At 37.9% G+C, this 18,532-nt stretch overlaps 1 pseudogene; it reads right to left on the bottom strand.

The window, feature by feature from the left end:
* Positions 1 to 4,649: 4,649 nt before the first annotated feature.
* Positions 4,650 to 4,787, bottom strand: LOC141413073 (U2 spliceosomal RNA; annotated as a pseudogene).
* Positions 4,788 to 18,532: the final 13,745 nt, after the last annotated feature.

Below are 18,532 nucleotides of genomic sequence, written 5' to 3'. Positions count from 1 at the left end.
TGGCAGATGGAGAGAAGATAGATTCAGGAGATATATAAGAGATAAATTGGCCAACTTTGTTGATGGATTGGTTATTGGGAGTCAAGGAGAGGCAGGTAAACAAGCAAGTTCATGGCTTCAAGCCTATAGAAGATGATAGTGGCACCATCCCTGAGATGGTGATGGTGAAAGAACTGGATCGGGGCAGATCATGAGTTTATACATGTGAACTTGAGGTGTGTTCTGCACGTAAGTACAGATGTTGAGTTGAGCTCAGAGGAGAAATTTAAGTTAGAGGGAATTAGTGAGTTTTGCATTACCTTTGTAATGGTCTTGACTGAGATCACTCATGTGGGAGCTGTTAGGCATTAGAGAGAAGAGAAAAAGATCTGAAAGGGAGACTTGCAAATCTCTAATAGTCCAGTCAAGCAGGAAGAGCAGGTAGTGAACTGGTAAAGATAATATCACAAGGCCAGAGAATGCGGTGGGATTGAGGGACTGGCCAAGAGTGTCTCAACGCCTGTGATGACTCGATGACATGCAACTTATTGTTGACTTTGCCAAAAGATGTTAGTAGGATGATGGAGGTAGAAATAAAATTAGAGTAAAAGATAAGAAAAATTAAGACAAGATGCATACACAACTCTTTGAAGAAGTTTGGTTATGAATTGGAAGAGAGAGTTGGATTCCTAAATTTCTTAGTTTCATTCCCTCCATAAATGAACTTCTGGATTGAGGTGTGTTCAAGGTTCTCTTGACCTTGTTTTGCCCACTCTGGGCATACTGGTCTCCATGACTCTCTATAATCACGCCTGGGGAGAATCCTTAACCTCGGTAAGAATCTTTGCTCTCCCATCCTCTAGGTTCACTGACATCCATGCTGATGTGATGATGTTTGTTTGTACCTCATGATAACTTTTTGGAAAGCTCTTAGTTTTTGCTGTGTACTTGATCAACATTTTAATTAGGCGGAATCTGTACTAAAATTAAATTTCCCTTTTGTGGTACTGAAGATTGAATCCAGGGCCTCGCACTTGTGGGCAAGCATTCTATTGTTTGAACAATACTCCTAGCCCTTTTGTTTTTATTTTGATTTTGAGATATGGGCTTACTAACTTTGCCCAGGCTGGCATTGAACTTGTGATGCTCCTGCTTCTTTCTCCCAAGTAGCTGAGATTGCAGGTGTGAACCACCATGCCTGGCTAAATTTTGCTTCTTTATGCTCATCAAAATGTTGGCTAAATGCATTATTAATTATAGAAAATGGTATTTTTTCCTCTTTGTTTTCTGTGAACTTTCAGCCTTTCTGTGTGTTCTAAGTCACACTATGGCAAAATACTTATCTCCTTTTGACTGAAGAAGTAACATTTTTGGAGTTACAGGTGAAATAATTCCTCATTGGTGGGCGAGAGGAGCAGCCATGTAGCACTGTGTGTAACCCTGGTGACTCCTAAGCTATTTATTTTTATGTACAATGTCAGGGGTGAAGCTGGTGGGCCAAGGATTTCACCCTTTTGAATAGAGAAAGCTCTTTACTTCTCACCCAATGGGTAGAAGGGAAAGTGTGAGTGGCAATGTCTGTAAGTCACATGTGGGTGCTGTGAGGAGTAGGTAGCTTGCTAGCCAGGGGCTTATAAATGTGGTTCATTTTCTGGGACTTTCTGGACCCTGACTGCAGCCCTTCCCACTGAAACCCCCTTCAATAGGAGCTGAAGGGGGCAGTCAGAGGCCAAGGGTTTCTACACCAGGATTTAAAACCAACCAGTTGTTGGCCCTATGCCTTCAAGTGAGTCTGGCCCCTTGGATGAAAGTTGACCTAAAACTTAGAAAATAATCCCAAGTACAACTGTGTAATCAATTAATTAGCAACAGTGCTTCATGGAGTCTAGGTTAGTCTGAAACTTGATTTGCTGAGGTTATTTTTACAAAGTGCATGACATCAAGCTTCCTCTTTATTTAAATGGGGTAGGAAGCAAAGAGAAACTTGATTCAAAACATTCTTTTCAGCTATCCCTTTCTTTTGGTCTGAATGCCTACGTGTTCATTATTGAATAATTCATCTAAAATAACTAGCAATTGATAATAAAGTTTTTGCTAAAGGTTAACTGATATTAAAATTTGAGTGAGAGCTTAAAAACTCCTGACCAAAGGCATGCATATTTTATTTGTGCTTTTTTGTTCTTCTGCAAACACCCCACAAGTGAATTTTTGAAGACACTTACTTGACAGGGGTAGGAAAGAAGGATGCACAAGACCTGAATGGGAGGGTTGTAGATGATGAGGCAGGCATTAAATTTAATCAAACAAGTAGCTAGGTAAATCTCTGTGTCCAGAAAGAAGGCAAAACAAGAATAGAAAATGAATCTCCATGGGAGTCACCACTGAGGAAGAAAATTTGATATGAGGAATTAGAAGTCAGACAGCAACTTCTCAGAGGCCTAACAGACATCATGGGTTTATGATGGTGCTGAGAAAAACCAGAGGTGGAATGCTGTCTCAATATATGGCCTGGGGGCAAGGCAGATGATCCTTTTGCTTTGTATAACCAAAGGATCTGAAAAACATTTCCTCTAAAGTTATAGCATAATGAGATTTCACAGAGGGCTAGTCTGGTCTTAGGGTTCTACACCACATTACTTAAAGTGTTTCTTGCTTTGAACTCTTTCACAGTGGGGTCTGTATCTGTTGGCCAGGGCTTGAGCAGCTCTCCCTACTGGAAACAACAGCTTGTTACACCGAGGCCTGTGCAACCACAACTGTCAAAAGGTCACCCTGGGGAAACTGCCTGTTGGCCAGGGACTGTAAAGATCTATTTGAACTGGTTTCTGTTTTAAGTCCCTTTGTAGTTGACAGTAGTAGTTTCCCTAGCAGCTGGTTGTGCAATGAAATGAAAGTTTCATTCACAGTGGCATATCAGGGAAGGTCCTTTAGCCACTTGCAGATCTCTTTCAATTACTTCCCTGCCATGGGAATATGTGGCACTCTTTCTTTCAATCCAAACACTCGCAAACCTCCCTTCCCCCATAGTCTTCACCCTTTCATGACCTAGCTCTGGCTCCAGTGAGACAAGAGGAGAAAAGCAATCGATCAAGATGCAAGAATTACCCAGAAGCTTGTTAAAAATAGCAGGGATGGGGTGGGGGGAAAAGTGGGGGATGGAGGAGTGGGGAGGTGGAGGGATGGGGAGGCATCAAGATAAGGAGGTAGAGGACTCACTTCAGAATCTTTGTTACTGTGATCTGCAGAAAAACAATAAATCTGATCAGAAGGGAGGAGAATCCAAGAAACAGTAATGGATGGCTACACCAAGTCATTTTCAGTGTTGGTGAGTTTAGTAGAGTACCAGAAAATTGAGCTCTTTCCACCACAGTCAGGCAGTTTAAGAGAACAAGTGAACACTTTGGTAATCTGGTTAGACACACAGCTCTAGAAAAACCTGAAGGGAAAAACCACATGGCGAAGTTGCCATTTAGCAAAGGGAGAGTTTTAAGAAATTAACTGTGTTCGCATCATGCAGGGATAACTCTTTGTTGTAAATTAGGTGAACTCATTTTTTCCCAAACCAACCAAAAATAATGTGTAGATCATCTTTTGTGAATAATAGACATCCTTAGATTGGGTGAAATATTGAAATGTATGCTCATTCATACAGGAGTACAGCAGAATTGCTTCCTGGTTGTTGGACAGCCTATAGGATTGATGTGCTCTTCATCAGGGTACCTAGAGTTCAGCAGGCTCAGAGAGGAAGGTCTGTTTTCTCTGACTTGCTGACTTGCAGAATTCCCCTTGAGATAAACAACAGCAAGATAAACAACAGCAACAACCATCAGTTAGTCAAAGTTTTAGCGAGCAGGAGCAACAGTCACTGAACTCTCATGGATTGAGTGTTCAGATAGCCTGAGGCTGAGGCTGAGACTGAGTCCCCACCAGTGGTAGCACCCGAGTCCCTGCTTCCCAGGCAGTGCCTCCCCACCCATCTCTGTTCCCCAGAACTATAGCCCTTTGAAGGCACAGGCTGAGTCTCTTGCCAATGACCTCAGTTCAGATAGAGGGACAAAGCTGTCTTCTAAAAGGGAACTTTAGAATTTATAACATTTGCTTACAGGATGTCTAAACAAAATGCCACAGGGGGTGAATACACAGTGAATCAGGGAAACAGCTTTTATAATCTTCATACTGGGGACATCTTACTATCACTTGTATTAGTCTCTGTCATTGGAACACAGGGTATACATTGATCTTTTTGCTTGTGCTATTCTCCACAGTAGCATTGTCCTACAGAATTTGAAGTACATATTCATTTTTTTGCACATATTCAAACCCAGGGCTTCATGCATTCTAGGCAAGTATTCTATTTCTGAGCTACATGCTCAGCTCACACATGTACAATTTTAAATCTTTTGGTAAGCACATGAAAAAAGTGAAAAGAAACAGGTAAAATTAATTTTATTGATATACTTTATTTAGCCCAAGATACTAGTAATACTATCACTTTAACATGTAACTCATAAAAATTATGAATGAGTTATTTCACATTTTTTTCCCTAAAAAGTCTTTCAATCCTGATGTGTAATTTATACTTACTTTTTAATTTAGCTTTCTATGGCAAGTATTTCTTTAGGTCACAAATCACCTCATTTACAACAATTTTTTTCTCTTTTTTTATTGTACTGGGGTACATTGTGGAATTTACAAAAGTTCTTATAACATATCAAATATGTTATAGTTTGAGTCTCATCACCCATTCATCATTCTCCTTTACAGAACAATTTCTACACTTGATCTTAGCCAAAAGGCCGAGAAGCGATACAGAACAATTTCTAATGATTGCATGTTATTACACCACAGAAAAGTTCTGTAATTCTCTACTTCCCTAATTTTGGATATGGAAGGTTTTTGTTTGGGTCTATTATTATAAATGATGTAGTTTTTAGCATTTTTTAAATAAAAATTTTTCAACTTTATGATTATTTTCTTAAGCTAGAGACATAGTGATAAAATTTCTGCTTAGATGACATGAAACTGCATGCCAAAAATTTGTACCATTTAAAAATTAGCAATCTGTGTGAGAGCTCATTTTACTTCACTACCTATAAATAAAAGAGAGATGGTCAATAAAACTTTAATAAAACCCTTCAAGCCACTAAATCATTTATAAGACAGGAAAAATCTGAGAAAGACAGTGAATGAGAGAATTCGGTTTCCTCATTTGAGGAGGTTGGAGGGAGAGAAGGAGGGAAGGAGAGGGAGAGAGAGAAAGAGAGAGAAAGAGAGAGAGAGAGAGAGAGAACCTGATGGGAAGCTAGCCTAGTTGTGTGTCTCATCTTCCATTCTTATGAGCTAAGTCCTGGGTGGGGGCAGATGAAAGGACCCTGCACCCCTTTAAATATGGAGATTTGAGAATAAGGGAGATCAGTGTCACACTCAGGGAGCATTTTGCCCAGGAGCTGCCTGTTCTCATAAGAAGAATCATGCTGCCAAGCTAGCAGAAATGAGTGCATACAGCACCTAGGCAAGTGTGTCTGAGTGAACCCCTCACTGCCATCTGAGATCTCTCTAGCTCCAGTGGTGTGTCAGAAGCAGTCACATGCTTTCCTTGGTGATAGAGAGCAACTTGACTGAGACACTGAGAGAAGAAAGGATCTAGAAGTGGCCAGAAGGTCGTAGTTGAAAAATGTACCTTTGTATAGTAGTATGGCCAATGCAGTTCTTATGGAGGTGTGGCCAGAAATCAACATTAACAGGTGCTGGTGGTTTTGGCACAAGACATTACAGAGAAGAGCAAGACAGAGGAATGGACAGCCAGCCTCCTCTCTACCAATGCCACACCCTATGGGATGAAGGGTGGAGACAACCCTGAAAGTAACTGAATGAATTCACTTGGAATTGAGTCTTTGCCATCAGTTGGAGGTGGAGGTTGGTAAAAATAGACATTTAATCTGGTTATAAAAAAGCCAATACACTTACTTATCCTTTGCTAAAAGGTATGTGTGTGGAGGGGGGAATAGTGGAAATACTCATTTAAAACATGCATTGTGCTGGCAGAGTGGCTCAAGTGGTAGAGTGTCTGCTTAGCAAGCATGAGACCCTGAGTTCAAACCCCAGTACTGGAAAAAAAAATCATGTAAAACATGCATTGTGCCTATGCTTTTTGCAATGGTTAATTTTTTCAGAAGTGAAATGTAAATGAATATTTACCCTCTTGGAGTACTACAGAACTGCATATGGCTCCTAGGTTGTGATTATTTTCCTTAAGAAATAGAGACAGTAACCAAACACAAGTCATTTCACCTGTCTGCATTTGACATGTCATTTTGGCTCTATCAAAAGTTGCTGTATTTCTTGAAAAATAGTTTCACTTATCTTTTTGATGGCAAAACAAATGAAAAACAGCCTTTCAACAGAAGCAGGATATAGAACCTGGTTGAGGTACATGAAGGTTCTGAGAACTATTAATGGGAGGGTAACTTTCAGATCCAAGAGTACTTGTGGGTTTTTTGTTTTTTCACAGTCCTGGGGTTTGAACTCTGGGCCTCACACTTTCTAGGCAGGTGCTCTAATACTTGAGCCTAGCCCTTTTGCTTTTAGCATTTTTTCAGATAGGGTCTCATGCTTTTTCTAGGTCTAGCCTCTGATTGTGATCCTCCTACGTATGCCTCCCTTTATAGCTGCAATTATAGGTGTGCACCAATGCATATAGCTTATTTTTTGAGATAGGATCTCAAAAGCATTTTTGCCTAGACTGGCCTTGAGCCACAATCTTTCTATATCTGCCTCCCAAAGGGAGGATTGCAGGTGTGAGCCCTCCAAGAAGCACATCTTTTTTCCTGAGGGAGTTTAAAATTATTATTTTTGTTTGTCACAAAAGCAATTCAGCCATTTATATACGGATGGGGGAGGAACATGGAAAAGATCCATAAGGGAAAATATCAGTAAAAACCAAATGTAACCCAAGAATGTTCATATTTTGATTTATGTTCTATTATTATTTATGTGTTTATCTGTGTGCTTAATCTAGTCCTGAGTATTTCCAAGAGCCTTATAAATGAATATTTTATAACACTTCTGTGTTAGTCAGTTTTCTGCTACTGTAACAAAATACCTGAGATAGTCACCTTATAAAGTGAAAAGGTTTATTTTGGCTTATGGTTTGGAGGTTTCAGTGCATGATTGAACTGAACAGGATTGTCTCCATTGCTTTAGGCATGTGGTAAGGCAGAACATTCTGGCAGGAGTGTGTGGCATAGTAGAATTGCTCACCTCATGGCTAGGAAGCAAAAGAGATTGAGAAAAAGGTCAGCGTTCCACAATCCCCTTCGAGGGCATACCCCCTCCCAAATGATCTAAAGACCTCTTATTCCCAGTGACATTTGAACCTTTCACTAGGCCCTACCTCTTAAATGTTCCATCACCTCCCTATAGCACCATCCTGGGGGGCCAAGCCTTCCACACATGGAGAAAATGAGGATCATTTATGATAAGATATATTTCATTGCATAAATTTTGAGGTCTGATATTCTGGAAGACATGTCAAATCAGTCAGAGGTTTGTACTACATAGAGTGAAAAGGTTTAGATTTGTAAGGACAGAAACCACTCTGAACAGCAAAACAAAAAATGCAAGAACAAAGATACAGGTGGCATTAGAATAGAAGCTAATAGAACACATTAAAACTGTACAAAACTGTTTACTTTTATCTGTAAAACAAAGTTAAATTCTAGGCTCTTTAGTTATAGCAAGGTCTTTCACCAATTTCAATATCAGAGAGACATTACAATGGGCAACTCTTGGTGGTGTTGGACGAGTGTAGGCATTGCAGTCAGACCAGCATCCCCACCTGTACCTTTAAAGTCAGCAGCACTGCCCAATCCTGGGACAAGGAGACATCCCCCCACCCCAGCCCATGTGGCCAGGGGGTGAAGTGGAAAACCAGGGATCTATCTAGTTGAATCCTTTTTTAAAAATTAATTTTTAAATTGACATATAGTAACTATGAACTATGGTGTTTTGGTTCATGTGTACATTGCATAATGATTAAGTCAGGGTAATTAGCATATCTATTACTGCATATATTTATCATTTCTTTGTGATGAGAATGTCCAAAAACCTCTCTTCTAGCTCACACACAGTCTCCAGGATAGGTTATATGTTAGGCCATGAAAGAGGTCTAACAAATTTAAGAAGATTGGAATCATATCAAGTATCTTTTTTGACCACAGTGGTATAAAATTAGAAATCAATAACAGGAAGAATTTTTGAAAATTCATAAGTAAATGGAAATTAAACAAATTATTCCCATCAGGTATTTTAAATCAGACATTGTATGTAATGCAATTTAACATTTGGTCCTCCCTACTTTGACATTCTGTTGCTATTAGACCTGCCACTAATTCCTATTTCTAATGCACTTATGAGGAAGCACTTATATTACCACATCATATTTGAACATTTTGGCATTTGTATTTCAATATAATGGGTTTCCTTTGTAACTATCTGTATTTTATTTCATGGATTGTTTTAAAAACATGCATTCTGATTAGGGGTTTGCCCTGCCTTAGAAGTCTGTCAAAGGATTGATGAGCACATAATAATTAAAGATGCTTGAAGGAACCCATTAAAAACAGTGTAATGAGCCAAGAGCAAAGCATGCATTTATATTGTTAAAAACAACTATTTTATAAAATAAACTTCACAGTATATCTGTTTTTGATAAAGAATTTAACAGAATTTATGATAAACTCTTCAAACTATTTTGAAATATAAGGTACATTATTGTTAACTATCGTCACCCTATGATGCTATAGAACACCAGAATTTGTTCCTCCTACTTGTGCTTTGCGTCCATCGGCCACCCTCTCACCTCTCTCCTCCACTCTCCCCTGGTCTCTGGTAACTGCTATTCTACTCTCTACTTCTATGAGGTCTTTTTTTTTCAGTTCCACACATGAATTTTTTTTTTTTCTGTGACTGGCCTATTCTGCTTAACACAGAATACTTTGGTCCATCCATGTTGCTGCAAATGACAAGATTTCATCCTTTTGTTGTTGAACAGTATTCCATTGAAGACCAATGTGTTTATATGACTGACCCAAAGTTACTCAGCTGAGTAGAAAGAGTCACACAGGGAACAGTTCCACAATTCCTGCCCAAAGCCACACCAGTATGCTGCTGCATTTATTTCTGTTGTTCCCAGTGCCTTTGGAGAAATATAAGGTCAAATTAGGTTCTTTCAGGTTTTGGAAGAGCAGAACATGCATTTTGAAGGACTTGATGGGGATCATGGAAGAGCTGTATAGCACCCACCCATCTATCACTCACAAACATCCTTTTAAGTGTTTCGCTACCTTTCTCATTAACTCAGCCCTGGCAAACCTCTGTTCTTCACTCCCTTGTACACAAGCACCTTAACACTAGTGCCAATCATTGCCTCTCCAGTATTAACATTAGTAAGCACATTCCTATTGCTTTATGGTGGTTATATGTGGATTATATTTTTTTGCTAAATAAAATTCTTAGTAAAATACCACTGCTATATATCTATTCTGTGACAGCCACTAACCTATGCCCTTTTACAATGTGGGGATAGGTTATCCCCAATTTAAAAACATCAAAAACTGATAACAGAACTAAAGAAGGAGAGTGAGAAGACAAAGAATTCTGGGCAGTTCAGAGAGTCTGCAAAGATCCTAAAACCATATAATAGGGACTAATTTTATCAAAATCTAAAGAATTTGTAGATGAGTTTGAGTTGTTCTTTTATCTCCCTCCATGTATCATTCCTTCTGGATCTGATTTTAACCTTGTTTCTCTCTTTCCACATATGCTATATTTTTCCGTAGGCGCTTTGGTCCACATGTCATCTTTGCAGATTTGAATTTCTTGCAGCACATCACCATCCCCTAATACCTTGCTAACATCAGTCTTGAGACTACTTCCAGTAACCTTCTCACTTCCACATCCTCTGAGGATTCTTAGGTTCTTGACCTTGCAGGTTCTAAAGCTCTGGGTACAGGCCAACCCCCCTTACGAAACTTCTCCCGGAAATTCTTGAGTTGTTATTTCTCCTAGTTTCTTCCATCTTCTATATTTATATGTACCTTCTATTATCATTTAATAAAGAACTATAGATGCCCTTCTATAGTTCTAGCTTATTATAATTTACGTGAGTTATATTTGTTAGTTAACCAACATAAGACAATATTCCATAAAGGAGTTGAAATACCTGGTGAAGCCTCTCTCCTGAGCTCTAGTTTTGAAATGCCAAACATTTTCAGGGAATTCCCATCTAGTAGGTGAGGCCAAAATGGAATTTATTTTTTCTCCCATAAATAATGTCTTCTACTTGATCATTTTTCTTCTCCAGAAATGGCAGTATTATTCTTCCAGCCTCCTGTTAGTAGCTGTTTCATTTCCTTTGCTCCTTATGTTCATTAACTCATTGGCTAAGTCCCATTGGTTTTACCTTTTCAGTCTTCCACATTTGTCTTTTTTTCATCTTCCCTGCCACTGAGCTCATTGTGAAGTGTTATAGTAATCCTTCTTCTCCATTTCACTTTCTATCTCCTCCAAGCTTCCATGTGATTATGATTTGTCTAAGCCTACAATGATGCCCACAATCTCAATTGTATGCATATTTAGCTTGACAATATTTTGATGCATATTTTGTTTCCTCAGTTTTTCCCTCCTCATTTCATCAGTTAGCCAGCCCTCTGCTCATCTCAAAGTGAGATAAAATAGGGGAACTGAAAACAGAAATCAATGGAGAACCTTCTTAAATTGAGCTTCTGAAAGCCTCTGCCTCAGGATGTGGAAAGAAAAAGAAATCATGTTATTAAACACATTTCTTGATGAAAATCTTATAGGACTAAAGGTTGCTCCAGACTAAGATAAATTCTATTCTGTGTCAGAAGAAAGAGAAAAGTGGTTGTGAAATTGCTGGTGGTGATAGTAGCAATGGTGGAGGCAGAGCTAGTGGTGGTAGAGGTGGTGGAAGTGGTGGTGGTGGTGGTGGTGGTGGTGTAGGAGTGATTTTATGATGATAAAAGACATATATTGTTTTCCAAGCAGTGCTACCAGTAGGTGAGAAGACTTTAGAGGAGTTTGTGGTACTCCAGGAGAAGGAACCTATGCTTCCCAGCATGACCACTGAATATGCAAGGTTAGATAGAGCTATACTCAACTTTGTAGAAAGAACCTCTGTAACTGGCACAAAAGAAAAAAACCATCTTTTTAGTAAATTGGGCAAAAGATTCTAGAATCCAGTGGTTCAATTCCTTTCCAAACACATGATGCAAACCTTAAGTTAACTTCTCAGGATGAGAAAAGGGAAGGGAACACACACAACACAAAAAGATCAAAATCTTCAGCCAGTCCAGCAGAGTAAGGCTTAAAATAGAAATTAAGTTGAGTAAGTGGAAGTAAGGGAAGCTGTATTGCTTGCACATGAAAGTTTATGGACTGAGATTTATCTGTCCCACAGCAAGGTTAGTGTAAAACCCCATAAAATGGGGCTCAAGTCAATGTTTTTGCTGTTTGTTTTATCCTTCTCATTCTTTGTTTTCTATGCATAGTTAGTCTGTTTGCAATTCCCAACTCATGTTTTCCTACTCCTGGTCCTGTGCTGGCTCACTCTCTCTTTTTCTACCTAGGAAGTCCCCACTATGACTTTTCCTTACCGAAATCCTACCACCTTTTCAACATTTCAAATCTATCTGCTTCACAAGCCCTTTCTGTTCTCTTCCTTTTCTGAGCCTAGGAGACACTTATCCACCCCATGCTGGATAAACAAGGTCAGATAAAGCATTTACACTTTCCTCTGGTGTGGATGCAACAAAACTCGTCAACTCTAAAATTGTATGTGGTCACCCTTGTAAACTACAAATGCCAATACCTCTTATTCTCATTACCTCCTTCCCCATTGATAATTAATAGGCAGAAGGTAAGAAATGGGGAATTTTATTGTAACTATTTTGGATAACCAATTGGGGGAGGGTTCATTAAATGAACTTAGGCAGTGACATGTAACCCAGTTGTAGGGACTCAGCACAAGAGCAATGCAGTTAAGTGTCATACTCTGAATCTACAGTTTGAACAGTCTCTGAAAGTCTTTATTAAACCCAAGTCTCCATTTCATTCAGAAATTTGCTGACCTGTGACCTGTCTGAATGGGGAATTGTAAAAAGAGCCACAAATCTGGTTCCCTAAGTCTACTAAGAGAGACAGCTGCTAATACTGGGGAGACCTCCAGTGACACTTATAATCTGCCTTGTGTCATGATTACTTAAGTACATCTTGTATGCCTCTTTGTTCAATTATAAACTGTTTGAGGTTAGAGTCTATTTGTCTACTTTATAATCTTCTTATTAACTAGCTTGTAGTTAAGTGGTCAACAAATGTTTATTGAATTGGATTCTCTTCTAACATTTATTAGTCTTGTTAAATCTTTTCATGATTCATTAATTTTTAAAAACTAATCCCAAAATGAGTTAGACATTGTTAAATGCCTAGAACAAACAATAGTAACAGAGATTATCTTGGATTTTCTGGAACAGACTCATTTCATGTATATATGTTTTTTCTTTTCACTAACAGTATTTGTGAGATTTTCACAAAAATATGTTCATAATTCAAAGTATGAGTTAAAGGGCATGTACTAATCTTCACACTTGAAAATAGTGTCATTATTAACATTGTAGGCATTTGGTGAAGGGTATTTATCAAATTTTGTGTCTTCCTTTAAAAGGAAATTGGACAAGTTTCTCCTTTATGAAATTTGAGTTTAAATCAAGGATGATAATGAAAAAACATATTTTGGGCATGAGCTTTTGTTAGATGAATTATGCTTTTGATTAATGCTTATTCCATTGCAAAGTTTAGATTAAAAACAACTTCTTTATCTCTCCCTTTGCTTATCAGGGTAATGACATAATTTATTTCATACACTGCTGGGTTATGAAATGCTGCTTGGCTCTGGGAAGAAAATCAGTCTAAAGGAATAAATGCCAATTAGAGATATTTGTGATCTTTCTGAGTCACCCTAGTGCCCAATAACCCATAGACCTTTAAAGTTCTCACTTGTTCAGTATGCTCAATTTAGGGAAATTTTGATTGTACTGAGCAATGATGAGGACCAAGATGTGACCTTTTAGTCTTGAACAGGTAGATAGAAATAAATTTTGCTTCCTCCAAGAATGAACTAAATTTCTTCTCTCTTGGTATTTTATGTGACATTTGAGGCATCAGGAATGTCATGGGATATCTGAGGCATTTTACAGGAAGCACTAGCCCTTCAGTCATGTGGAGGCAGGGACAGGTAATGTGATGACATACCAGCATGGTCCATTTTCAGTTCACAGATATATAAGAAGTTATCTTTCCAAGTATCTATAAATTTTATGAGGGCAGGAAATGGGTTCATTTTAGTTATCCTTCTCTATTTTGTGCTCTGAAAAGTGCAATTGAGAAAAATGATTGAATAGATGAAAGAATTGTCCACCTTACAAATTAGATTCTGTGTGATCAATAGTCCCCTTAAAACTATGAATAGATCACAAGACTGAAGAAAGGTTTTGAAAGCTTTGATGCTTGGCAACTTTGATGGTTAAATTTATGTATCAAATCAACCCAGATTGCCCAGATATTTGGTAAAAACAGTATTCTGATGCATAATGCATCTAACAAGTGTTCTGAGTATTTATGAAAGTGTCTCAGACATAATTAATATTTAAATTGGTACAGATTTCCTTCCATAATGAAGATCAGCCCCATCCAACCAGTTGAAGGCCAAGGAGAACAAAATATCCACTCTCTCTCAAAGAAGATGTTATTTTTCTCCTGCTGGCATTTTGGCTGGACCTACACCATTGGCTTTCCTGGGTCTCTAGCCAGTCTCCATGAATAATACATGAAGCAATTCCTTACAACAAAACTCTTTTTGTATATATATACATCCTTTTGGATTTGATGTTCTGAAGAGTCCTGATCAATGTAGAAATCAAGTGATTATAGGTAAATCGCCTAGCCTGAGCCAATGATAATATTGGATTTCACACACAGTTAGGATTACATGTGATTGTACACATGAATCAGATGCTTAAAATTAGCATATAATTCTAAATGATTAAATATAGTAACTCATTTAACTCTCATAATAGTCTAATGAGATAACATCCCATTGTAGATAAAGAAATTGAAGCACAAAGGAGTTCAGAAAACTGCCAGGCTATGTGGCTGGCAAGTGCTGTTGTGGACAATGCTATGCATTTACTGAAACCAGCCACCACTTTCCTGAACACACTAGAAGGCTATATTTCCAAACCCATTCTATGGTTAAATAGGGGCTAGTTGGTTGATTTCTATCTAATGAAATGTGAGCAAAAATCATGTATATTATTTTCAGGCTAGCTATAAAGCACAAATTGTCACATTCCATTTTTTCTTTTTATGTGGCAACCTTGGGGTCATTGGCTGATGATGGCAGAGCTGTGAGATCAAAACAATCTGTGTCTCTGAGTCATCATTTGGAGAACTGCCAGTGCAACCTTCTCATCAGCAACATCTATATTGTTCTTTGCATAAATGAACAATAACTTCTCATAAGAGTTGAGTCACTGAGATTTCATGGTCTACTTGTTGGCACTATAGAACCAAACCTAGACTACCTAACAGTGTGTTAGAGGTCTTCATAACTTAAATACATTGGGATACTTTGTTTAAGCAAAGCTAAACAAATTTATTTACAGTGAGACTTCTTAATATGCTAATTAATGTGCATTATAAATCTTTTTCTTTAAAATTAGTTGATCTTCTCTTCTGTGGAAAATACTTTGGGGAAAGTTAGTTAGAGGCAGCAAGTGTAGTAAGCACTGAGAGCTAAACCTTCTAAGTTTAAATCCCAACTTCTCCACTAAAAGCAGTATGAACATGGACAAACTACTCCACTTTCTCTCTGGGTAAATCTGAGGTGATAGAAACTACATTAAAGGATTGTTATGAGACTTAAAAGAGACTTATGGTACTGGTTAGAATACTAATCTGCACGTAGCAAATGCTGTGTGTGTGTGTGTGTGTGTGTGTATAAGCATGTGTGCTTGGTAAATTAATGGATACATAACTTTTCTTGCTCTGTCTACTAGTTTCCTACATTATGAGCTCTTTGAAATTCAGTGTGCCTTTTCAATATTTGGATCTTTGCTGTCTTAATACCTAGGAACACATATATATCAAGCATATACTTGGTACTTAAACAGTGGTGGGAGAAATGAATTAAAAAGAGATCTCCCTCTGTGGTAGGAGGGCAGTACTCTGAAACCAAATTTTTTATTATCTTTAAGAGCATGCAAGTTTTAAAATGTCCACCTTTTGGCACAGTTATCAGTAGATACTTGGCTGAGCAGAGTCAAACAAAAAACGTTAGCCAAGATTCTGGTGCTCAAGTAAGATAAACAGAAATCTTTGTTTTGCTCCTTGAATATGTTACATACCATGCCAGTACTTGAGGTAATATATTTTAGTTAGTTAGGCAGAGAGGTAGATTAAGGACCCATAGTTAAATCTAACATTTTCTCAATGGTGTAATTGTTGTTTTTCCAAAATATTTTTTCTTCATGCACCAGAGGGCGCTAATTACAAGTTCACCTTTGTGAATATTCCTCCTAGGATTTCCAAATGTCCTAACCAAAATTTCTAATTGTCAAGTAGTGAGACATAGGTTAAAAAAATGCAATTGATGAGCAGAGGGTCAAAATGGATTTAAAGGAAACAACTAAGGAGTAATACCAGGAAAACGTAGAAGACTGAGATTGGTATGAGTTTGCATCATGGGGGGAGAAGAGTCAAATACATACTTTCAAGGCAGAAATCTGGAGAGGAGGCAAACAAATACTGTAGGATTTGGGGATCCAAGAGTGGTCTTTTCCAGAAGTAAAATATATGCCAGGGATATGGGAAGGCTATTATTGATGATGTAAGGTACACAATATCATCTAAAAGTAAAACTAAAACGTTATCAATCCTCAACCACTTACTGACTTTACCATTATCTCCCTTCATGAAAATGGATTGAAAAGAAGAGAAGGTTGTTGTAATGCAACGTTTTTTAAAACTGGGTTCCCAGGCCAGTGAGACTGAAGGATGTGCTCCTGGGCCTCTCAGAATAGTCAAATGTTCAGCTATTATGTTTTCATTAGGATGACAAACTATCACCCTTTCCTTTCAACAAATAATATTCTAGGTTATTTGTATGGCTATATTACTGTATGGACATATGACAGATACTTTTGTTTGCTTTCAGCCCTGAGCTTGATGTGAGCTAGTGGGAAAAACAGATTAGATATGTTTCATGAAATGTCCAAGCTGAGTAAGAACCAAATAATGTCATAATGTGCTGAAATTGGAGCTTGAGAAGAATTGAATTGTTGTATAGAAAATGACAATGTGACTCAAAACCATATTTAAAATAGTATTTTGTCCATTCTCCTTTTATCAGAGGTACTTCAGGAATTCTATCCCATTTAGACTTTCCCCTGCATCCCGATTTCTAGACAGAACATGTAGGGGGTGGAAAGCATTTACATGTATTTGAGAGACAACAGTTGAGGATGTCTGAGAGTTGCTTTTCAGGTCTAGAGTCCCACAGAACCATAGATTATGGCTGTTGAGTATGTTTGAGAAGATTGTGTTGTTGACACAATAATGGGGATTTCGGAGTCTCAGCCTGACATGGAAGGAGTTCCATGGAGAGAAATGAGAGTGCTCTTCAGAGTGACCAGCATATGCTGATGATGAGTTTCTCCACAAACATTGGTGTGGGCAAAGGACTTGGAAATCAGATAGTTACCTCCTCTGTCCTACCACCCAACCTTCTACTACAAACTCTCCTCTCTCCATCCTATCCACTTTGGTATAATCTAAGAACCACAGAACTTAAGTACAATCATGGTGAGAAGCAATAAAAACTCTGAACTTATAGTGATTAAGCCGCTATTTTGTTAGATGATCATGAAAAGGGAAATTAAATTGTCACTGTAATAAAGAATACAGTGATTTTCAGGTACACTGGAGACTATAGACAAAGATGCCTGCTCCTACAATATTTATGATAGGCATACCAACACAAGAGAATATGAACAATAGCATATCAGTCCCTATTCTTGTTGTAAGCCATGATTTATTGTCAATAAAATAAGATTATATGTCACATTAAATTAATGTTAATTGGAATCTTATTGGTTTTTTAATTTTATTTTTTGTTTAATTCATTTTGGTCTGTGGTCATTTTACAGCTACAAGAATTACACTCAGTTTTATGTTTGTACATGTTGAATAGCATAATACCAGTTATTTATGAAATCATAATTTTCCATTAGAATATTTTTCTTTTAGAGTCCAGAATTTCTTTTACATCTGAGAAACACAGTTGCAAAACCAAAGGTGGCAAACTTTAGGGAATATAAAAACGTTGAACTAAAATGTGAGTATACTTGGCCCTCCATATCTGTGGGTTCCATATCTGCAAATTCAAGCAACCTTGGATGAAACGTATTTGATAAAAATGTTACATCATTCCTGTTGAGTACTGTGTAGTCAGGTCTATGGTGGTTATATCTATACTGAACTTGTGTAGACTTTTTCCCTTGATATTATTCCCTAAAAAATACAATATGGAAACTATTTACAAAACATTTATATTATTTTAGTTATTATAAGTAATACATGACCAGGCATGGTGGTTCAAGTCTGTAATCCTAACAACTTGGGAGCAGATATTGGAAGGATTGTGGTTTGAGGTCAGTCTAGGCACAAAGTTCACAAGATCCCATTTAACCAATGGCTGGATGTGGTGGTATGCACCTGTCATCTTCAGCTATGTGGGGAAGCACAAATAGGAGGATTATGGTCCAGCATGACCCTGGTATAAAGCAAGACCTTATCTCAAAAATAACCAATACCAAAAGGGCTGGTGGAGTGGCTCAAGTGGTAGAGTAGCTGCCTGTCAAGTGCAAGGCCCTGAATTCAACCCCACAGTAGTGCAAAAAAAAAAAAAAGTAATCCAGAGATGATTTAAAATATATGGGAGGATGTACCAAGGTTATATGCAAATACTATGTCACTTTACTTAAGGGACCCAAGCACTGGCAAATTTTAAGGTTGTGGAACCAGTCTCCTATGAATACAGAAGGATGACTGCATTTACAATTGTTTTACCTCTTTGATCAAGAACTGACCACCACTAACTCTGCAAAGAGTTCCAGCTAATTATAGAAGCTAGCTCTGGATGGAAAATGTCATCCATTTCATTTTCAATCAGCATTTACTAAGCATGAATTGAGCACTTATCAGACTTTGTGTTTGGGAACTGTGACAGTACAAAGATAGATAAAACATGGTTCTTCCATTCAAATAGGAACCCCAGATAGAGGGAAATATAGATGGTAGGTATACAATTAAGTGAATAAGAGGATACTATACTTTGGTTTTGAGCAATAACACAGTGAGAGTACAGTGCTTGGTTCTCCTTTTGTATAAGGGTGTGTGGTGTGTTGCAAAAAAAAAA

The sequence above is a fragment of the Castor canadensis genome, chromosome 10 (genome assembly GCF_047511655.1).
Source record: "Castor canadensis chromosome 10, mCasCan1.hap1v2, whole genome shotgun sequence".
Taxonomy (NCBI): Eukaryota; Metazoa; Chordata; class Mammalia; order Rodentia; family Castoridae; genus Castor; species Castor canadensis.
Note: the sequence above shows the minus strand (reverse complement) of the source record. Positions and strands in the feature narration are given on the sequence as shown.